Here is a 24158-nt window from a genome sequence, read left to right on the forward strand (position 1 = left end):
GAAACCGTCATTTCAGTGTTGATATTAAAGATTATCCTCTCAGAAAAATGATGCTCTGTTTGAAAATAATGAAATTACAAGTTTAACGTGAGCTGCCGCGAAATAAATTCAAAATATTGTGAAAAAAACATGCGTGCTTGAAGCATCGATCGTGTGCTGAAAAAAAAACTCTTTGATTCGGGTTAGCGGTGACCTATGAAATTCGTGGAAAATGGTAAATTTTGGAAAAAAAATAATAATGCAGTACTGGTTCCCTTCTCGTAACTCCAAACTCTAAGGCGTTCATAAGCTATAACATCGAGACAGAAATGTAATTCTTATCTTTGTCAACACCATACAACGTGTGTGTACGACAATCACTTGGTTTCAGATTTTTAATATTACAAATGTACACTAAATTCCTGCCCTGAGTTTAACTCCGAAATGCCACGCCGAGCAGTCGAGATGACGGAAAAAGCCGTTTATTTAACACAAAGTGGCCACCAAGCAATGTTTTACGTGTTATTTCACATCAACACACATTCCAGAACAAGATACTCAGCAATTCGGATTTTTAAATACCATGTTATTCGGGAAATCCGTGTAAAACTTTGTAGTTGAGTCGTGGACGTGAAAGAGTGTTAACGGTGACATTTGAAAATTTTTTCCGACCTTAAAAGTACGTGCTGGATGCATGAAATTCATTCCGAATACGTGTAATGTGGTGCTCTTTCGGAATCCGAAAGAAAATTGGAGACTTTCGCCTTACTTCTTGAATTATAAATGAAAGACGCGTTGAAATGCCCAAAATAGTGGTTCCGACGACCATTGAATAATTTTTAAAAATAGGAAGGATGCGTGCTGGAGAGTCAATATTCATAGGACATGAGCGTATAGTAATGATAATTGCGAATTTAAAAGAAACTGAACGAAAATCGGCCTAGTGGGAGGGGAAAAAAATGGAAAGTGACGTTTCCAAGTGTCCCAAAGAAAAGTGGGGGGGGGGTAATGTTTAAAAAATTCACCGTGGCCAGAGTTTTGCAGATATTTGAAAAATACCAACGGGGTCGTGTTCCGCAGGCATGTAACTAAAGCTTTTGTGAAAACGGGGTCGAAATTCGGAAGGAGTAAAATTTGCGCACTTGTCTTCCGTCGAGTAAAAAAACCGAGTGCGCCGCTGTTGTGAACTTACTCGATTTTTTGGATGACTCGATGTTCGAAGTACAGTACTGCGTTTGGGGTACTTCCCGAGCAGGTAAAAATCTGAAACCGGTGTCGTTCGTTCGGGGAAGGTGCTGGAAAGGGAATTGCGTCGAGAAATGGTGTGAAAAAAAATTATTTCAGGAGATTTAGAAGGGGAGATATAAAAACCTTCATAAGGTGACCGCTGAAGTCGCAAAAGTCGCCTCCGGCGGGTTGCGGTTGGCGTGAAAAATACATGTCCGAGTGATTTTGGGAGAGGAGAATACCGGCCGTAATGCCTCAAATGTGAATTCGGTATGCGAGGAGCGGTTGTTTGGATTAAGGTCGTCGAAATTTTTTGTAAACGATATGTGGTTGGAGGCTGACATCACTCGGTGAGAGTGAATGGGGGGGGGACGACTTTTTGCCGGTATGGCTACAGAATTTTTGGAAATTCCCGGCTCCTGGGACCGTGGCATGCTGTCGTCCTCGGCCGGGCGGGGAAGGGCGGAGGGGGGGGGGGAAGAGGGGCGGAAGGCCTGGGAGGCATTTTTCTCTTCCCCTCTGCCGCCGCAATTCATGTGTGATTTTGCAAAATTATGTTTGGCGTAGATTATCTTATATGTGGGAAGGCGTTATTTGGATGAAGTGTATAATATTTGATTGGTATTTGTCAACTTACAGGCCACAGCAGCCCCATGAAAACTACTGAAATCGAAAGGATAATGAAACCGTCATTTCAGTGTTGATATTAAAGATTATCCTCTCAGAAAAATGATGTTCTGTTTGAAAATAATGAAACTAGAAGTTTAACGTGAGTTTAAGTAAGTGAAGTAACGTGAGAACGATAGAATCTCCTCGTAATATATTGCCATCAATGGCACTGTTTTCATCATCTTATCTTCTCTTAGCGCTCGTTCCATCAATACCTTCAATCTCCTCTGTATCTCATGTAGAAGCTGCCACTCGTAACCCATCATGTCCTGCACTTCATACCTCCTCGTAACATATTGCCATCTAAAGCACTGTTTGCATCATTCCATCTTCTCTTAGCTCGATATTTCAAATTCCGCTGTGGACGTCCACGGCGAGCGACTGCGAAAAGGCCCCCCCGCGCCATCTATCGGTGGAATCTGAATTACTACTCGATCACTCTTGCAGCGGTAGCTGTCGTGAGAAGACGACGCGAATAATTATTATCAGTTATAATTATTGCATGTTTATCAGCGGTTACTGGCATAACGCCGGTTCTGTAGTGTTCTTTGTGACGCTCAGCAAACGTGAGGAAAAGAGTGAAAGTGTCTGTGTCGATGGATGTATTGGAAAAGTGAGTGAAATGCAGGAGAATCAATAGTGTTGACAAAAGCGATGCTGATAGCCGTGCAGGTGAATACTTGTGATCCACAACCAGCGAGCCGAGTAAGTATTACTTATTTAAACACTTTTCACGCTCGTGTTCGTCGACTGTGTTGTTCCTTGCGTTTCTCTTTTGCGTGGAAAAGTAAACTATGTAGTGATTAATTCACTGTTTGACGATGATGACGGTTGATTGATCCCAACGTGTTATTGTGTATCCTAAGAAAACCGAAATTATTCGCGGCATCCTTAATTGTTACAAGTTGAGTGAATCGTGGCTTAATTTAAAATTGTTTGCCTTTCTCTGTGCCAAGAAGTTGATGGTTTTCCCTTGCACTTTGTATCTTAGACACTGTGCGCTGTTTAAAATGTTGACGAAAGAGTTGAAGGAAGAATATTTTTCGCTAATGTTTTCCTTAGCAACGGATTGCTGGTTTCACATTAGTGAATACGGAATAATTAAATTGTATTGTTTAGCGTGTTATATCGTCGTTCTTTACTCTGCATGTGTGAAGTGATGCCAATTGGCAGATCTTGATTAATAATACGTGTCAATGCTAAGTCTAATAAGTGCAATGAAAGAACAATAAACGATGTTGACGATTACACATCCCATTCCTACTGTCAGGCGTCGTTGGTTATTTTTAACGTTCCTTTCGTGGGAATGTAATTCCTTTTGTACCATTTCATTTTTTCTTGGCAGCGGAATAACGTAAATAATTAGGGCAGGGACAACGTTTTATGGCAAGCTGTGATAACTTAACGTGTGATTTTAAAAGCGAACTGTTAGCATAACGAAGCCCAAGGAATGTTATCGGACGTAGTAGAGGAATTACTTTTCAAAAGTCAAAGGCAGACTCACAAACATTTCCCAGATTGTACTGCCTCTTTCAGTAATTCCGGATTGCTACATCATTTCCTTCGCCATACAAATTTTAACAGTGACATCCGTACTTGAAATATTGGTTTAAAATCGCTTGGAAATCTTCGAAAACCACGTAAGACTCTGCATTATGAGGTACGTTTTGGTTGATATTTTGAGCAGCAAGAATTCTCTCTATTCCAATTATGCAAATGTTCACTACATTGTTCTTGAATCTCGGCTTGACGAACGATAGTGCGCCACTTCAAAAACTCTGTCCGTTGGCAGGGAGCCGACCTCGATTCAAAGTTCTACCCTATCGACAGTTGCTTACGTCACACGCTGCCGCTTCTTGGTCGGGGAGACGTACCTTCCCCCACCACCATATCCGACCGTGGGAACAAGAGTCCCCTTCATGTTCCCATGCAGACGGGCGACTGGCATTTGTTTTCGTGATACGTATTCCCGACGGAAATATTTCCAACCCTAAAGTTTCACTTGCGCTATGGAATACTTCATTGGACGTATACACCGATCATTGATTGATAAATTCCTCGACATGACTATTGCGTGAATGTAATGAAAGTGTACTGTTGACGAAGGAACGATATCCATTGAGCGTTTTTTTTCAAGTGTTACACGTTATCTCCAAGCCTTGCAAAACCCTACTTCCATTAATGGCAGTCTATTACCTTTCCACATTTTTTAATGGTGCTATGCCATGAAAGTATGTGTTGCTGTCATTGAAGTGATTATCCTCGCGTGCAAGTCTTTCGATACGGCAGGTATTGAATGATGCCATGAATAGAAAACACTTAGGCCGTGTCCCAATTGGCCATTTGGCTATGCCAATTCCAGGATTTAGCCATGACGCCATCTTGGAAGGATGTCCCAACTCGTTAGCCAGCATAAGGGAGGGAATTTAGGCAGCTAACGCGGCCGCCAGATTTAGGCATCGAGGAGTGCATCCTTCGCCCGACTTTTCCCATGATTCAAAGCGTGCAAAGCGTCTTCAGGAGAAAGGGCATCATGGCTGTCAACAAGGGATAGTACATGTTTGCAAGTAGTGTTGATATTTTGAGACTTGTTCGAATAATTATTAATTTTTATTTTGTTTATAATAATGAAATTGCGTTAATGGAAGTGTAAGAATTACGGAGTAATTAGTTAATGAGAAGGCGGCGTTAATTTTAATGCTAATTAATGTTAGTATGCTTCTTATGAATGTATGTGTTATTTTATAACTTTTTATACCGATCACATGTTATCTTTTGCTACCGTTTACTTTTTTAACGTGTTGAATAATGCTTAATTATGTAACACTATGTCTAAATTCTTATTTAACACTTTTTGTACATTATGTTAACACCCGTAAGAATAAACAATTATTATTATATGTTATTGGACAAAGTCCCGAAATTGGAATAAGTAACAACATTTAACATCAATAGTGATTATAAGATATGATAACGAAACCTGATTTATGTGCGTAAACCATACTTTAAATAAATTTTGAAAATAATTCCCAAGTCAGACGGTAACCGTTTGAATAGACGAAATAGACCTGTTCTTAATAATAACAAAACTAGAAATTAAATTTTTTAAATATGAGGAATTCGAAAAAGTACTTGGTTGAGAGACGATTGAAATATTAAAAACCAATTAAAAGGAATATACGCTAACATTTCGCCACAAACTTAGCTAAAACCTCTTTCACAAAACCATACGGAACTAAAAATACGAATTTGAAAGTATACCCCTACTTTACTATTACAAAAAGTTTGTCTAAGATACTAAAATTATGATTAAATACTCTTCTCTGACATTTAATACTCAAAATCACTTGATACATCATATTTTAACAATTTAGGGTGGGTTTTGTTCATCATTTGTTCAAATCATTCCGATTATCTCTTGTTTTGCATTGGCCTAGTGCCCAGTAGATGGCAGCACCTGCGTAAGGATGTCCCAATTCATGCTCCCTTGTGGTTGGCTGCCCAGAATCTGGCTGGCTAAATACATGATGCCTAATGGCTAACGAGTTGGGACACGGCTTTACTCACTTTTTACGTCGACGGGAAACAAACGAAGGAGGCCATTGCGTCTTTTGAAAAATTCGCCCCTTGGAACTTCTTTTTTTTTCTTCCCGGCGTCCCCTGCCCCACTCGATGCGTTCAGGTTCGTGGTGGGGGAACCCGTCCCCCACCACCCGGATCCAAGCGTGGGAACTACCCCACACACGGGTTCCCAAGAAAGTTGTCTTCGTTGACCCAAGAATTTCCCCACCCCCGGATTCTTTCCACGTGGCGGTACCTCGCACGAAGAGACAGTGCGTTACAAAAAATTTGTGGACGAATAAAACTTTAAACAGTATGGAGGGAAATGTTTACAACTGACTGCACGAAATGGATTATGTCGCACTGGTTTTTTCTCAAACAGTCTTCATTAATGAATTAGAGAATGAGGAATACAAATACATCTTCCACCAAGGACGCTGAATAATCCGATTCACCAAGTAATACTTTCCAACTGCAACGAAAGAGAATGCTCGTGACGAGGGAGCATAATTTTAGACGATTCCGGCATTTAACGCGACTCCGGTGTAAATGGAAAAGGTGTTTACGATAATCCGTGTCCACCACGGCTAAAAATTTATTTCGAAGTCACGGGGGACTGCATTGGGAATGATGCATCACATTTTAGAATTTTCTTTCATTCCCGTGATTTAATGAAGGGGAAAATAGGCGCTCTGGGATTTTCTCACCCGCGCGGTTACCCGAAGGAATGTTTCTTATTTCAGTAGCCGCCTTTCCGTCGGCCGATGTGCGCAGAGAAAGTCTGTGAATCGCCGAGAGAAGCACGCCACACCATCTAGCGGCGGCGGCGGAACCACACTCGGACAGTTCGCAGCCAAGTGCGAAATAGGCGACCAGCTAGTTATTAGTTATTGTATGGCATATTATTACGAGACGGAGTCATTCACTAGTAACCGAAGAAGGGGAGAATATCAATAACATTCTCGCTTTTTCTGCATTTCCCTTGCAGACCATTCCTAATTAACATGCTGAAGTAACACAATAGCAGGAATGGTTTCCGATGCAGTGCACGAAAAAAAATTATGTTAGAATTATGGAGTTATGACTAAATTTATCAAAGTTTTCGGTTCACGAGGGACATCAAAATATTCGGTAGAAATCAGCAAACGATTTGGATAAAGTGTATGAAATTGGATTGCTATTTGTCAACTTACAGGCCACAGCAGCCCCATGAAAACTAATAAAATCGAAAGGATAATGAAACTACATTCGTTGATATTAAAGATTTTGCTCTCAGAAAAAATTATGTTCTGTTTGGAAATAATGAAATTAAAAGTTTAACGTGAGCCGCAGCGAAAGAAATACAAAATATTGTGAAAAAAATTGCGTGCCTGAAGCATCGAACGTGGGCCCCGCGCGCGTGGTAGCAACGTACTCTAACAACTAGTCCAAATCGGATGATAAAGATGTCGGTAGCACCAACGCCGTAATATTTTATTACTGCAAATAATCAACCTTTATTCTGGAGTGCGAATCCGGTGTTCGATGGCTTTCATCGATTTTTTTCTCCCGTGTCTTATATGTCTTCGGGAGGCAATTTATATTAAGCAGACAACATTTCCCTATCAATAAAAATTAGCAGGAGGTGCAAGAAGTGGCATTTTTGATAAGCGAATTCCATGATTTTCCACCGTCGGTTGCTATGTTACGTCGCACGTAACGTTGAAAGAATTAGCGATGCAAAGTTTCCATTATTTGCTGTACTCGCGTTACGTCTTGCATTGAAATGTTTAGGTGTAGCAAACAGCCAACAGGAAACCAAATAACTTCGTTACTAAGGGTAACTATATTGTTCAGCGCTCAAGCGAAACAGTTAAATGTCACGAAAAGCTTACCAAATAATTGAGTTATGCTTTGAAAATCATTGTGGAAGAGACGAGTGTGTTCATTAACATATACTCAAGGCAGAAGGCACGGAAATTTATTGCTACGGATTAAGTCGTTCCGTGCGTTTTAATAGAATGTAGAGAAATGTGGATTGCCTATTCGTAAGATATTAATTAATCGGTTCTCTCCCTTTACTGACTAAATGTACGGCTACACTCCGAAACTCTGCGAACTTTTCTCGTGTACTGCGAATATGTACAACTATGGGAGTTCGGTTTAAGGATAAGTCGTTGACACTGGCAGACAGTGACGATATTACTCATTGAGAAGAGGAAGGATATTTGACGTATGTAGGGTGCAATCGAGGAAGGAAAGTAGACCTGACTACTCACGAGGAATAATTAATTCGGATAAGGAAATTCTTCGATCGCTCGCGAAAGGATGTAATTTCCGCTTCACTCCAATGGCTGGAGAACGATTGTCATTAACCGTGGCATGCGAAAATGTAGTAAGAACTTACGGTACCGTCAGGGAATATGTAAAATTGAATCGTGGACAACTGCGAGCAGCAACTCGGACACGAAACATTTTCAGAGTAGGAAGGAACGGTGACTAACAATTAAATCGCTCACTGCATTCGTCGCGGAATCAATATGCTAATGAAATGGTCCGGTATTCACGGCTTATGAATGAATCACTTCTAATCACCTATGGTATAACCGAGCCGAGTTCTTTCCCCGCTTATCCGTGTTATCGCGTTTTCTCTTTCCGTACTGCGATCGTGAACCCACTCTTGTCATAAGGACACTGCGCGATGTGTCATCGAGAGCACACACAATGCCATGCGATGGTAAAGTTCCTCGTCTCGCGACGAGCACCTACGGCCGAGATGTTCTCTGCCTCGCGGCCCCCTGACCTGCACCCGCGATGCCGAGAATCGTCAGCCGCACGGAGTGTATTCCTGCCTTGAGTCGAAGCGGTCCGCTCCCTTCGAACGCCGAAATGAAATGCAAATCGCGGGCGGAGGAAAGACACCGCTTGACAGTCGTCACTTCACTGGCAAATGATCATTTACGAGGCGGTCGTGTTCCGATCATGTACATTTAAACGATACTGTGTTTGATGAATGGATTATTTACAGATATTCCGTGCTTCGCGTCGTTGGAATACAGTGTGGTGTTTCATTGTTGTAAATGACAACATTTGTTTTCCGCATTTCACGACAATTGACCGCGGATGAGTCGATAAATCATTCATCGTGGCTAGCGTTCACATATTTGCGCCGAGTCGCAATCCGGGAAAGAAATCCCACCGAGAAACGATATTTCAAATTCCGCTCTGGACGTCCACGGCGAGCGACTGCGAAAAGGCTCCCCCGCGCCATCTATCGGCGGAATCCGAATTACTACTCGATCACTCTTGCAGCGGTAGCCGTCGTGAGAAGACGACGCGAATAATTAATATCAGTTATAATTATTGCATGTTTATCAGCGGTTACTGACATAACGCCGGTTCTATAGTGTTCTTCGTCAGGCGTCGTTGGTTATTCTTAACGTTCCTTTCGTGGGAATGTAATTCCTTTTGTGCTATTTCATTTTTTGTTGGCAGCGGAATAACGTAAATAATTAGGGCAGGGACAACGTTTCATGGTAAGCTGTGATAACTTAACATGTGAATTTAGAAGGGAAGTGTTAGCATAACGAAGCCCAAGGTATGTTATCGGACGTAAAAGAGGAATTAATTTTGAAACGTCAAAGGCAAACTCACAAACATTTCCCAGATTGTACTGCCCCTTTCAGTAATTGCTTTGCTACAACATTTCCTTCGATAAACGAATATCAGTGGCATCCGTACTTGAAATATTGGTTTAAAATCCCTAGGAAATCGTCGAAATCCACGTAAGACTGCATAATGAGGTACGTTTTGGTTGATATTTTGAGCTACAAGAGTACTCTATATTCCAATTATGCAAATGTTCACTACATTGTGCTTGAATCATGGCTTAATTAACGATATTATTTGCGAATTTAAGGCGAGGATTTGGTCGTTCGGTTTGCCTTTGTTGTCGAGAACATTAATAGTTCACGACAATTGACAATCGATGGTTCATTAGGTATGGCAAGGATTCTCATATTGCCGCTGCGTTGCGAATAATTATCCCAATTGCTTTCCCACGGGCGATTCCAAATTCCCAACTGAGATGCGCTTAGTGGACTGCTGGAGGTTCCCCCCGCACCATCTAGCGGCGGATTCTGTATTACTCCTCGATCGCTCTTGCTGCGGCAGCTGTCGTGAGAAGACGTCGCGAGTAATTAATGTCAGTGATAATTGTTGCATGTTAACAGCGGTAACTGACATAACGCCGGTTCTGTAGTGTTCTTCGTGACGATCAGCAAACGTGAGGAAAGGAGTGAAAGTGTCTGTGTCGCTGGATGCATAGGAAAAGTTATTGAAATGTACGGCAATAAGTGTGTTGACAACAGCGATGGCGATTGTGATCCACAGCCGAAGAGCCGAGTAAGTACGCTATTACTTATTTTCACACTCTTCACATTCATATTCGTTGTCTGTGTTATTCCTTGGCTTTCTCTTTTGCGTAGAAAAGTAAACTGTGATGTGATTAATACACTGTTTGACGGTTGATTGATCCCAGGGTGTAATTGTGCATCGTAAGAAAACAGAAATTAGTCGTGGCGTCCTTAATTGTAACAAGTTGAGTGAATCGTGGCATAATTTAAAAGTGTTTGCCATTGAATGTGCTAAGACGTTGATGGTTTCCCCTTGCACTATGTATCTTAGGCAAAGTGCGTTGTTAAAAATGTTGACGAAAGAGTTGAAGGAAGAATATTTTTCGCGAATGTTTCCCTTAGCAACTGATTGTTTGGTGTCACAAAATTAACTACGGTAAAGTTTAATTGAAGTGTTAACGGTGTTACATCGTGGTTGTTTACTCTGCATATGTGAAGTCATGTACATTGGCAGATCCGGATTAATAATAAGTGTAATGCTATGTATTTGGACCGCTGTTGTGAAAGCAGTTAGCGATGTTAAATAGTGCACATCGCATTTCCACTGTCAGACGGCGTTGATTATTGTTAAATTTCCTTTCGTCCGAATATAATTCCTTGTGTGATATTTCATAACTTCTTGGCAGCGAAACTTCATAATTAATTAGGGCAACGATAACATTCCATGGTAATGCTGTGTTAAGTTGACATGTGACTTGAAAAGCGTAGTGTTAGCATCACGGAGGCCGAAAGAATTTTATCGGATATAGAAAAGGAATTAATTGTAAAACGTAAAATCACAAACGTTTCCTCAGACTCGTGAAATTGGAGACCAGCAAAACGCCATTGTCATATGATTGAATGGAAACCGTGAAATGTTGTAAGTAGCGGCACTCATACGCAAGTTTATTTGTGATTTTGCAAAATTATGTCCAGCGTTGGTTATCGGAAATGTGTGAACGCATTATGCAAAGCGTCGAAGACTATTTTAAGTCCTCCACACACATTTTCGCACCACGCATGTGTTATGATTTTCGGGAAAAAATGTAAACTGTGCTCTTGCAATGCGTTACTGATTGTTACGAGGTAACCGTAGGGGCTCGAAACTGAAATAGCTTTCGCCATGGGTGATAATTACTCGATTTCATTACATCAAACTTTTTTATCGCTGGTCTTTCCTGGGAAAGGGAATGAGAAATGTGATTGTTGACGTGCTAATTATCCTTAGCAACCGGGTGTTTGCTGGTTTCATTGCTGTTGTTTTCAATTGTTTCGACAAGTACGAACGCTGAAGTTGTTGCACCGATTTGCGTGTGGGAAGTGTTCCACTACTAATTGCTTGCATTGAAAAATTCTTATTGTTGCGAATTTAGTATCGATAGTAAGTATCGTACGTTTGCGTTTCATTGTCTTTGATAGGACGTCGTGCGTTTGATGAGTAACTGTTACAATAAATCTGTAATTGAATTGATGTAATGAATCGTTCACGAAACAACTCCGCGATTAATATATTTCTCGAATGCATCTGCAAGCTTTGTCCGTTTAACCGATTGCAAGCGTGCCATTACAACGTAAACGAGACATAATGAAAGAAAGAAATTGCGTCCTTCATGTTCCGGGAGCACAATTTTATCCATCGCATGACACGCAAGTTCGGACGACAGCATTTTGTTTTGCTTTTCTCCAGGCTCGACACCCCCGATACCGGCTGCCTAGTCAGTGTGCGTGTCGAGACTTGCAGGAACTCAATTCGTATGGGAGTGGAAGTGGTCCGCTAGTTATGCACGCGAAAATGAAATGCGATACGCCGAGCGACGCTCGGTGGTCGGCAGTTAATAGCATTGCCCGGATTTAATTTCCTTCAGTCAAAATTAACATTCACCAACGATGAGAAATGAGAGAAATGTGCAGGTTTACAATGATGTGTTCATGGATTGAATTTATAAGTGATTTTACGTGCGAAACGGACGCAAGCTTTGCGTCTTCGGACGAAAAGGCTATGTGCCATTGCTGTCATTAATAGTAATCGTTCGAGACAGTCAAGATCCGAGGACTCGACAGCGGATGCATTGGCATTGTTGACCTCGGTCGTAAACAATAGCCGGGGTGCGCTCTCCCTCGGGGGAATCGAACTTTCAAACTTGTGTTTGCACGCGCCCGGCGAGGCAGGCACCGGACTGCGGAGTGGCCTCCCCCGCACCATCTAGCGGCAGCGCGTCTTACTTTTTGAGCACTCACGATGCAATACTTGTCCCGGGAGGCGGATGACGAGATAATATTATTACTTTGTTGCAAGTTTGTCAGTGACAGCTGACATTACGTCGTTTGTATCTTCCATCTTTTGACGCTACACACGTGTAAGAAAAGGAATGATGAATGATCCGCAGGTATAATAGCCGATCCCGTTAATGAAGGGAATCGCACGTAGCAGGGTTTTAATTACTGCGCAGTGAATTAATTTTCGTTCCAAGGAAATCTAACAGGAGAATAGTAATCGTTGAAAGCATTTCACAAATTGACCTTCGTCTTTATTAAAAGAATTTTTCTCGACATATTCTGGCAATGCATAGGTAGTGGTAGCTGAGTTAAAATATTTTTTAAAGAGTTCAAGAATAAAAATTCGATCGAAATTATGTTAGGTATGCATTTAATTTTAAAAATGGATTCGCTGGAAATGGAGCATTATGGAATGCGGACAGGAAAAGCAGTTCTCTCAAGGAATACATTCGAGAAATGTATTGTTCGGCGATACATTATTTTATTTAAGTTCTGGGCTTGACTGTTTTAAGCGCGGTTTCTCTACGAATGACATAACGAATGTAACAACTTAGGAACAGAAATATGTTATCCAAGAGTGGTGAATTAAAAGAGTTGTATCGATCGTTCGTGGAACAATATATTTTCCGCTGTAATCACCAACGTTTCGTTGATGAGATGTAATTTACTTTACTTACGGAATTCACTCGAGCGAAATGATTTCTTTCAGTATGTACGATGTAAGTAACTTGCGCGAAGAATACGGAAGAAATGGAATGGACTGCACAAAGGCAGTGCTCTGCGCGATAAAGTTAAGTTAAATGGAAAAACTGAAGGTGCGTGTTTCAATAGTTTCAGTTGAAGGAAGTGGGAGTACTGCCATTTCACGTGAAAGAAAATGCAACGCACATCGTTCAACGCATGAATGTGGTGAATATCTTGTAATTCGTTCTCATAAGGATTCAACGTGGTATGGCCGTTGGCGAAGATATGTATGGCTTTTGAAGAATTTTATTCTCATTCGGTGATTAGATTCGATAGTTCACTATCTGACTTTGTAACAATTTGGATTTAAATGTCATACAGGAATGAAATTGAGCATCAACGGCGCATAAAAAATTTCCATTTCAAAAGCATCAGTTTCGGAAATGGATCTGTAAGAGTTAGTTTTCAGAAATGTTGCAGTTTCGGAAAGGAAGACAGCGGAAGCGCGGACCTTCCGTGACAAAGTAGAGGCTTTCGAAGATGGATTACAATGTGAAGCCAACGTGGAATATGGAGTGCAGCTGAAAAAGGTGGAATGAGGGAGAAACGGTTTGACGGTAAGAGAAACTGTCCCACCAGTTTTCTGAGTGGCAAAGTGCCCTTGGTTGCAAATGGGTCATTACAAGGAAATGACGTTAACGATCGTCTCGTGCGGCTGCATCAATCTGGAATCGGCAGCATGGAAAAAATGGTTGCGAAAGTTCAGAATTTAGATTTTTTATCTGAGTAAACTATCGGTCATGGTATCGATATCGATACGTAGCCATGCAATAAGGTGGATATTCTATCGATAAAATTGAGAATCGATACTTTCCATAGTCAAAGTATCGAATTAATCGATCTCGAAAACTCTGAAAAAAATTCTGCGAATATTGCGATTTTAAGTTTTTTTCCTGAGAAAAGTATCGATATAAGAATCGATTTCGATGCCTTTCGATACTAAAGACTGGCGGTACCTTTAGATAATATCTAAAAATCGATTCGATCGGTGCTCGAAATATCGATTTTTCGATAACAAATGTTGGACATTGAAAGAGGCATTTTTGCGAAAGGGTCGACTTTGGAATTTATTTTCTAGCCATGCATACATGAAATTGTCAATTTGAATAAACAGTAATAAAGAACAACGGTAGGTGTACACATTTCAGTCGACAAACGGTACCTTTGTCGTTTGCAACATCGATATTTTTGATCCGTAATAGCGTACCTATGACACAAAAGTGCTGACTTTGGACACCATTTTTGGTAAAAGTATCGATATCGAGATCGATATTCGAGCATATCGATACAATTTGATTCAATGTATATTCGATAGAATCCATTTCGATAACAATCGAAGCGGGGAACATCGAGTTTCGCCCCTTCGAAAAGTGCACGTAATATTCATTCTTGCCTCAATTATGGGCAAAGTATCGATGTTCTCATCGATACTCTGTGTCGGTGGCGAGTTTTAATACACTCTGCCGATACTCTATTGGTCAAAACATCTGAATTCGCAATTTGAATTTTTCGATAATTATCGGCCATAGCATCGATATTTTGGGCTCGAGAGAATCGAAATTGCTAGAAAACGTCGATTCTCGATACTTTCGATACTTTGGCACGGGTTTGGATCGTCAGTCATCGAAACGACGTTCACCCCACCAATGACGTCATCACTCCGAAAGCAGTCGTAAAAGCCGCCAACGAAGCGGAATCGACGGAAGAGCACGAAGGCGATTCGAAATCGACGGGGCGAGTGAAAATCGATAACCGTAAGTGATAATCGGACCACTTTCCGAACGGAAGTTTAAGCAATGGCAAATAATATCCTGCACTTTCTATGGTCCCGAAAAGGACCTTTGTCATTCGATGATGCTGCAGCTGCCAGATGTAATGGGCTGCTGCCGCGATGGAAATCTAACCACCGAATCCGTACAGGGTGCGTCCCTGGCGCTTGAGGGCGTACACGACGTCCATGGCGGTCACGGTCTTCCTCTTGGCGTGTTCGGTGTAGGTGACGGCGTCACGGATCACGTTCTCCAGGAACACCTCGAGCACACCGCGGGTCTCCTCGTAGATGAGTCCGGAGATACGCTTGACTCCTCCACGGCGGGCCAAACGGCGAATGGCCGGCTTGGTGATGCCCTGGATGTTGTCGCGAAGAACCTTGCGATGACGCTTGGCGCCTCCTTTCCCCAAGCCTTTTCCTCCCTTGCCTCGTCCGGTCATGTCGCTGCTGTCTCGGTGAGAGAATCGTGGTTGCGCTACGTTCTGCTTTCTTTTTATAACGTCTTTCGACGGTCTCGCACTCTCAGCCAATCACATTTCGGCACATGTAAGAGTCTACACACTCGTGCCAATATATTGGGTCGAGAAATCGGCCGCTTCAGTTACTTTCCCGACAGGAAAATGGCACGTACCAAGCAGACAGCCCGTAAGTCGACCGCCCCCAGGAAGCAGCTGGCCACCGAGGCCGCTCGCAAGAGGCCACCGGTGGAGTGAAGAAGCCCCACAGGTACCGTGGCCCTCCGAGAGATCAGCAGATGATACCAGAAGAGCACTCTGATCCGCAAGCTGCCCTTCCAGCGCCCATTGGTCCGTGAGATCGCCCAGGACTTGAAGACCGACCTCCGCTTCCAGAGCTCCGCCGTCATGGCTCTGCAGGAGGCGTCCGAGGCCTACCTCGTGGGTCTTTTCGAGGACACCAACCTGTGCGCCATCCACGCCGAGCGCGTCACCATCGTGCACCAAAGGACATCCTGCTGGCACGCCGTATCCGCGGAGAGCGCGCTTAGATCGTCGTCGCTGTCGACTTCTCGTCGGCACAAAAACAAAAGTCCTTTTCAGGACTAGACGTCATACGGACGATTGTTTCCCATTGCTTTCATCGACGAGAATGAAATAATATTTCGTAAAGAAAAGCTGAAAGAGAATGAAAAAATAATAAAGTTGTAATTAATGATAATTATAATTAACTAATGAAAAATATTTGAAATGAATACTGGAAGGTACGAATAAAACTTATGAAAAGATGTTTTTTTTGCAGATGGAGTGCTTGTTTCCTGACGGAAAATGCTGTCTTTACAGAATGGCAATTTAAATTTCGTAAGTAACGAAAATTATATTTTAATTCCGGAGAATTATTGAAAAATGGCGATTTTTCGATGGAAAACAATCGAAAAACGTGTTCGAGTGCGACTTCGGGAACGCTCTTATGGGATTTCCCGGGTAAAAAAATGCGATCGGAAATACTGGAGATATCGCAGAGATCTTCTGGAATTTAAACGATTGGCGTATCAGAGTCGCTCACGAACCGGAAGGAAGCGAAACAAAAGAGAATCGAGCGATTTATGACGTCACGAGCAAATCGCGGCCAAGCGGGTACCCTTTCCCATGTAAAATTTTTGACTCGGAAAGAGACGAGATATCGCTCTGATCTTCGGGAATCGAAACGATGACGTCACAAGAGTCGCCCGTGGACTTGTGGGAAGGGAAACAAACGAGAAACGGCGGAATTACGAGGTCGCGAGCAAATCCGGGGTGCTTGTATAGGGAATCCCATGTTAAAATTTCTGAAAAAAAAAATTCGAGATATCGCTCTGATCTTCTGGAATGGAAACGATTACGTCGTTAGAATCCATTGGGGACACGTGATTGGCTAATCGGACGGTAAACGAGCGAATGGGAGCGACGCGAGCAAATCCACCATGCTCAATGGGGTTTCCCGTGTTAAAGTGGCGAGAAAAAAAATTCGAGATATCGCTCAGATCTTCCGGAATGGAAACGATTGCTGCGTTAGAATCCATTCGAGACTTGTGGGAACGAAATCGGACGGTATCGGAGCGAATGGGAGCGATTCGAGCAAATCCCGCATGTTGCAATGGGTAAATTGCATGTGGGTGCGATGCGGGTTGCGTCGACTGCCCCTGCGAGGTGACGGAAATTCGGGGGGGAATTTTTTTCGACCCCCCGGTGTGAAGATGTCGGCGTTATCAGTGGCGGATATCGTGTGGGGGTTGTTCGTGGACGTCCGCGTAATTTATGCGCACTGCCCTGCCACCGGGAGGGGTTTAAAAGGCGCATTTTTACGCCCAATTTCGCGCAAAACCTCCATCATCGAGTCGTGGTGATTCGTGTAATTTTCCCGTGTGGTCCACGTTCACTGGGTGGACGCGTGACGTGCGTGCGTGTTCCAGGAAAATATTATCCGCGTCTCGGGATGCGTCGGAACGTGAAAAATCGATGGGAAAGGAACGGCGAAATTAGTGGCGGAAACCTTTGAAATTCACTCGACATTAGAAGAATGCGTTCGGTCGTCGTGAAAAAATTCAGGAAAGCGTGGAATATATTGTTCTTTACGAATGCGTAAAGAAAATGGGAAGAAAAGGTAGCGAAAGTGCATCAAAAAATGAAAAACCTCGAAAAGAGTCGGTGAAATTTAGTACGCGTCGACCTATGAAATTCGTGGAAAATTAGTAAATTCCATCCTATGGGCACAGAATCGAGCAGTAATGTGTATCCGTACTCGTAGTAAAAGGAAATGGAACGAGATATCCCGAAAGATTTGAGGTAACGGAGGTAAAAATATTAGAAACTTGAAAAAAATGTGAAGAAAATGTTTCGCCTTCACTTTCGAAAATCGTGGAAAATATGTAGATGAGGTCTGGAGAGAACGAAATTAATGGCTGAAACGTACGATGTTGTGTTATTTGCGAAAATGGAAAAGATTCTGCGTCAGAGTGTACCGTTGAGGAGTAAAAAAATGAAAACCATCGAAAAAAATTCGTCGCCACGTTTCGGGAGGACTTTGGAAATTCGTGGAAAATTATGAGATGCAGTCGGACGTGGTCGTAATTAAGCAGGAAAATGAATATTAACATGCGGAACGTTAATTTTAAAAATTCGAAGCGAATGCGATCGTTCACGGCGCGTTAAATGGAAAAGTTGGGTGAAAAAAAGTTTGCCGAAGTGGTAGGGGCGACTTTCGAAAATTTTTTGGGCGACTGAAATACGTGATGAAGACGTGAAATTCACAGCGAAAGCACGGAATGCGATGATGTGTCGAGAGCTGGAAGGATATCGGAGAGGTTCGCAATGGTTCCGGAGTAATTGGGGGAAGACGCGTGAAAAAGGTGCTTGGAGCGGTTTTTCCGACCTTTGAATGATTTTTAAAAATATAAAGTATGCATGCTGGAGAGCCAGGAACGTCTCGCGACGAGCACCTGCGGTCGAGATGTTCCCTGCCTCGCGGCCCCCTGCCCTTCACCCTCTTTGGCCGCACGGAGTGTGCTGGAGTGGAAGCGGTCCGCTCCCTTGGAACGCCGAAATGAAATGCAAATGGCGGGCGGAGGAAAGACACTTCACTGCCAGGTGGTCATTACCGAGGCGGTCGCGTTCCGATTTCAACGATACTGTGTCTGACGAATGGATTATTGACGGATGTTCCGTGCTTCGCGTCGTTGGAAATATAGTACATTGTTGTAAGTGACAACATTTGTTCTCCGCATTTCACGACTATCGACCGCGGATGAGTGGACGAATCGTTCGTCACGGAGAGCGTTCACATATTTGCGCCGAGTCGCAATCCGGGATAGAATTCCCACCGAGAGACGACATTTTAAATTCCGCTCTGGGCGTCCACGGCGAGCGACTGCGAAGAGCCCCCCCGCGCCATCTGTCGGCGGCAGATTGTACTCCGGCAGTGCTCGCGTCGCAGGACGAGACGCGGGTAATTGTTTATTACTCCGTAGCAACATTTTATGTGTCACCGTTAGAACGCCTCGTTCCTTGTGAAAGCGTGCATTGTAAATGCGAGTGTTAGTGTGGAAGCGTGTCGAAGGAGAGTGATGAAATGCATTGGCGACGGCGATTGCAATCGAAGCGTGTTTGTCGTCCGACTCTGTTCCGTTAAATTTCGCGAAATCTTTTAGATACGTGAGCGCAGAATCGAAGAATATTCTACCAGCCGCAGGAAATAGCACGAACTGAGCCCGCGGTCGACAGCCGTCGTTAAAGTTGCATGGCAACGGACGGTTTAGACCGACGCCGGGTAAATATTTGAAGGAGAGGAATGATTAATGAGCGTCTCGCCTGCAGAATACAAATGAATAGTGCAATAATCGGAGCTGTAATTGATTATGAAAAACATGTCCATCGTGGCTTTCAAAGATATTATCCCCACACGCATTGTCAATCGCGGTCGGTTCGGTAATGTCTCGGTGTTGTAATTCGCTCGTTTCGGTAGAGAACTCCCTCCATTTATTCCTCGGATAAAATATTTCTTTCGCTGAATATCGTGGAGAAGTGAGCTTCGCGTAGCATTGCCGAAAACATTTTTGACGAGCACCACTCGGTAGGCATGCTCTATTGGACGTGTCAGAACTCCTCCCAGCAAACATTGACGATTCAATTGTCCACGAAAAGAACCCGCGGAATCAGCAGTGAAGGAAAACTTAACGCCTTGCTTCGAACGACCAGCGTCATAAAATTTCCCGTGTGTGATTTTCCCGTGACTTCCAATTTGCTTCACCACCATTTAATTCTGTTTCCTACTTGCCAGTCAATGCCGGGCCGAGACATCATGTTGTACGATCGTACTTTCTGTGATTCCTGATAATATCAATACTTCACATTTGATGAGTCGACGGTTCGTTCGTTATGGCAAGGATTACCGCTGCGTGGCGAATAATTATCCCGCAGTGCACTCCCACGGGCGATTATAAGTTTCCTACCGTGAGTCGCACGAGCAGTGCACTGCGGAGAGGACACCATCTAGCGGCGGAATGCGGGTAACTACTTCGTGCGGTGGCCGCCGTGAGAAGACGAAGCGAATGATTCACGTTCATCAGCGGGTTACCGAAATGACGCCGGTTCTGTCGTGGTCTTTGTGACGCTTTCGTTAATATTCATCTCTTCGAATCGATCTCAGTCGTGCCTCGTCGATTCCGTAAACCGGGCGTTTAAATGTCTTCGACAGCCCGCCGACAGTGTGCTTCGTAGGACGTCGTGCGTTCGATGATAAACCGTTCCAATAAATCTGTCCCGTCCTTCGCGGGCTTTGCGTCCTTCGAAGGAAAGGCTTCGTGCCATCGCCGTCATTAGTAGTAATCTTTCACGGCAATTGAGATCCGAGGACTCGACAGTGCGTGGATTGGAATTTTTGATCTCGGTCGTAATCGATTCGCTCTCCCTCGGGGAAATGGAACTTTCAAATTTTGAGCGAGTACGCGCCCGGCGAGGCAGTCGCCGACCAGCGGAGCAGGCCCCCCCGCACCATCTGGCGGCAGCGCGTGTTACTCCTCGAGCACTCGCGATGCGATGCTCGTCCCGGGAAGGTCGAGATTAATTATTACTTTGCTGCGAGTTCGTCGGCGACCGCTGACATTACTTCGTTCGTATCGAAGTCGTCGACGAAGGGACGAATACCACGCTGTGAATTCATTTCCGTTTCCCTCGAATGCGGATGCGCGAATTCTTGGGAAACATTCGACGGGGTGACGTTCATCTTTCCGAACAGAATTTTTCTCGGCATATTCTGGGCACGCATCGCTCGTGGTCGGTGATCGAAAATATTTTTTAATCGGTCGGAGAATAAAAATTACGCCCGGTGTTTTCGGGCCCTACGTGGTTTAACTTGGGTGATCGAACGAGAACCGGTGAATCGTACGCGGTGTGGCCGTCGGCGAGCACGCGACCGAATCCTTGAAAAGTTAGTCGTCACGATCGTGGCGACTCGAGGATAGAATTTCTCCGCGAGTGCGTTCGCATTCCTTTCCGTTGGATGGTCACCGGTTTCCGACAGCGGTCCCGTGATGCAATAATCGATTCCGTCGTCTCTCGTAGTCCGTCTTTGAAAATGTGCCGTTGAAAAATGTCTGGCGTCGCATTTGCACCGTTCGAATCCCGTACGCGTTCCGACCGGACCAAGTAGTTCGCCCTCGGCGGCGTTGGTATCTGCTCGCCGCGGAGGTACGTTCGGGGGTCTCGAGCGAGGAGGGAAGGAAGCCATCTGGCGGCGGCGGAGCGATGCTCGTCGCGGAAAAATATTCGCTATGAATGGAGATTTTAATCGCGGCGGAAGCGCGGAATTGAATATTTCGCGAGGGAGTCGAGTGATGCTTTAAAAAATTTTTTGCGGAGAATCCCGCTGCGCGCAAAAGTGAGGAACGCGTGTATAGTGGACGGGGAACGAGTGACGCGGGCCGCGGAGAGGAAATTCGTGGCTCGGTGACCGGGGTTCGTGAGATAAAAATTTTTTTCTGGGACCGGTACGTTTCGCGAGGAACTTCGGAGTGTCGGGGAGACCGCGGATGTGGAGTGATGGGTCGCGAGAAAAATGCGTGACTGGGTGATCGTGGCGCGGGAAGCTCCGGCCCTCGTTTCCACCGTAAGGATCTGAGGCCGTCGGGGACGGCGACGGAGGCGAGGGAAAGGATTGGTGTCGGAGGCGAGGTTAGCTCTCACGAGTCTCTGCGCGCTGGAAATAAAGACCTCCCCTGGTTCGTAATCGTGCGTTCAGACTCTCGAAAGAGGGTCAGCGCCGGCGGATGGAACGAAGCCGCCGGGGCTTTTGGGAACCCGCTCCTTCGGGCTGGACTCCGAGGCGTCTCCGGCGCCTCGGAACAGCCCCCGGGGCTTCCGACCTGGAGTTGGACTCTGGGTCTCCCTCGCGAGGGAGAAGGAAGTCCCCGGGGGCTTTTCGGGTGGTTTTCCGCTTCCGAGCGGAATGACCGGCCCGTCGCGCAGACGGCGGGCCGGTCGAACTGAAAATGCTTCGTCCCGGACGCTCAAAAAAATTTCTGGACTTAGAATAATTTTCGCCGGCCCCCCCCCCCCCCCCCCGCCCCCCTCCCGCGCGGCGCAGCCGCGCCGAAAAATTTTTTTGAGAAAAAAATTTGAAAGGTTTTCGGGTGGTTTTAGGGGACGTCGGTGTGTCTCGCATCTGGAACGCGCGTCTGTCGTGGCGACCGCCGTTCGCGAATTTTCGAATTTCTTCGAGATTCGGGTGCCGTGTCGGAGGCGCGGTCGCGATCGTGCGCGTCGCGGCATCGGACGTCGAAAAAAAATATAAAAAAATGTGGGATATTTTTTCTCCGCGACGTTTCGACCTCGGTATCGATTCGATACCGCGGGAGTATCGACCGCGGTCACTTTCGATAGGTTCGACTTTGTAAATTTTTCCCGAGGAGAATATCGATCGTGGATTCGATTTCGACGGTATTCCGTGCCGCGGAATGGTGTTTTCGTGGGATGGTACCGCGGACGATGGAATGCGCGATCGGATCTCGGATTTATTCGATGTCGAAGGTGGAAACATTGCAATTTCTTCCCGGGGCGATCGCCGTCCGTGGAGCCGATTGAAATGGGAAAATGCGTTCGCGATTCTCTTCGAGAAACGCTCGGGACGAGGTTTCGGCACGTCACCGAATGCGTGCCCGCATCGCGAAACTGCCGACTTCGTACGCGTTTTTCGGGAGAAACGTCGATGCAGAGACGGGTATTGGAGCGCGTCGATCCGATCGACTCGCAGGTGTATTCGATGGAAACCGTTTCGTACGGGATCGAAGCGGGGAACGTCGAATTTTGCCCCCTCGAAAAGCGTACCCGACGACCGTTCTGGTGGCGAGTTTGAATTCTGCGCGCGTTCGGTCTGGCGCGAGTAGTTGGGCTGCGGTGGCGCTGACGATCGCGAAATGCTTGAAATGGTCGCCGAAGAACGAAGGCGTCGCTCGCACGAAGGTCTCGGGAAACGATAACGTCGTGAAAATAAAAGAAAAAATACCATTCAAAAGAACGACCGACTCCGAGATTCGAACCCGGGACTCTGGGACCGCAGCCTGGCTGAGGAAAACATGGCGTGACATATTAACGTTGCAATGACTTTTTATACAACTTTTAATTGGAATAATCGAATGGAATTTTGAAGATACCTTAGAAATTCATTCAAGTGATGGAATACGCTTTTCCTTTCACGTCCATCGCATGCGAAAACGGCCTCGGGGCCCTCGACGTGCCGTGACCGTTATCCCATAAGAAGAGCATTGCAGATTGTTTTTCTTTTAATTTAAAAAAATATTTTTAACGGCCTCGATGCTTTCTTAACACCACAGAGTCAAAGGTTGGAGAATTTTTAAATACCATTCCGCTTCATCGTAGACATTTCGTTACCTTTCCGAAGTACTTTCTCTCCTCCAAAGCATGCATTTTCAACGTTCGACCAACAATGACTCTTTGCCGTGGCAACCACACCACAAAAACCTCTATTAGTGAGCGGGTAAAGAACGCGGTGCACTCACCGAGGAGGAATTCGTATGAATACTCTGTATAACGCGGTATTATTTGAAGGAATCGTACCGAGAAAATAACGTCTCGTAGACAGCTGATTGATGCGACGTCCGAGCGGTGGTGCCCCCAGTGGCGCCTTCGGAACTATCTGCTACAGGCGAGCTTGGAGCATCAGGCAATTAGCCCACGACAAGATATTTACTATAAATTTGCTGCATTTCCTCTTCGCAGAGGCTGTATCGTGTGATCCTTTATATTTCCCTATGTGCAACAAATTTCCACACTCACCGCGTCGTGTGCATTGCAAAAAAATTCGTCCGAGTGAAGTGTTCTTGTGATCGGTGCATTTTGAAGTTTTTCTGTGAAAGTCTTAAAGTAATGCGTGTGACCGTGAAGTTAAGCAGTGCGCAAGCGATTACACCATCGAGTTTTAAATGCATGTGTACACCAGAGTTTATTATTAATGTAGTGAAGTTGCATGTTAAGAAATATTGCGTTGCATCATACGGCCACACACTCAACCCTGGGTTCCCAGAATAGCATGTTGACATGAATACGACTTATGGGATATTTTTCAAACTATTCATTCTGTGCCTACGAGACTCCACAATAATGTTCCTTTTAATGTTACCTACGTTTCGATACGTCTCCCGTCCAAATCCCTCGGTAATTATGGCTTAAACGAATAATTTTCAGTAAGGCGATTGACATTTGATTTTTTGAGCCACGGAATGTAACAAATTTATTAAACCGTGGAGTCCTTCGCACTGACACTCGTCACGAATAATTGCCTAAACTTTCTTATCGTTTAAATACCGATTCCATCGAAATCCACTGGTTTTTACTGTTTATATGACATAATGTTGATTTTGAAAATTCGGCCTTTGGTAACTGTCAGGAAAAAATATGAGATATTTCTCGAACTATTCCTCTTTTGGCTACGAAACTCCACAAAATTGTTCTTTTTAATATTACCTACGTTTTCAAACGTCCCCCGTCAATATCCCTCGGTAATAATGGCTTAAACAAATAATTTTCAGTATGACAGCTGTCATTTCATTT

The 24158-nt window shown here is 44.5% G+C and overlaps 1 non-coding gene across 23 annotated transcripts in view; it reads left to right on the forward strand.

Annotated features, from left to right (window-relative positions):
* The window catches only part of LOC124173581, a 289573-nt gene that overhangs the window by 252719 nt on the left and 12696 nt on the right, over window positions 1-24158 (forward strand). For 3 of the 23 annotated variants that reach the window (XR_006868648.1, XR_006868653.1, XR_006868663.1), the window contains exon 1: window positions 23498-23762. The exons of 14 other annotated variants lie outside the window; for them this stretch is intronic. This is a non-coding gene — a transcript (uncharacterized LOC124173581). Of the gene's footprint in view, window positions 1-2341; window positions 2581-9293; window positions 9820-15858; window positions 15918-23497; window positions 23763-24158 lie in introns of those variants that run through there. 6 more of the 23 variants (XR_006868644.1, XR_006868654.1, XR_006868647.1 and 3 more) reach the window with 6 other exon arrangements.

The sequence above is a fragment of the Ischnura elegans genome, unplaced genomic scaffold (genome assembly GCF_921293095.1).
Source record: "Ischnura elegans unplaced genomic scaffold, ioIscEleg1.1, whole genome shotgun sequence".
Classification (NCBI taxonomy): Eukaryota; Metazoa; Arthropoda; class Insecta; order Odonata; family Coenagrionidae; genus Ischnura; species Ischnura elegans.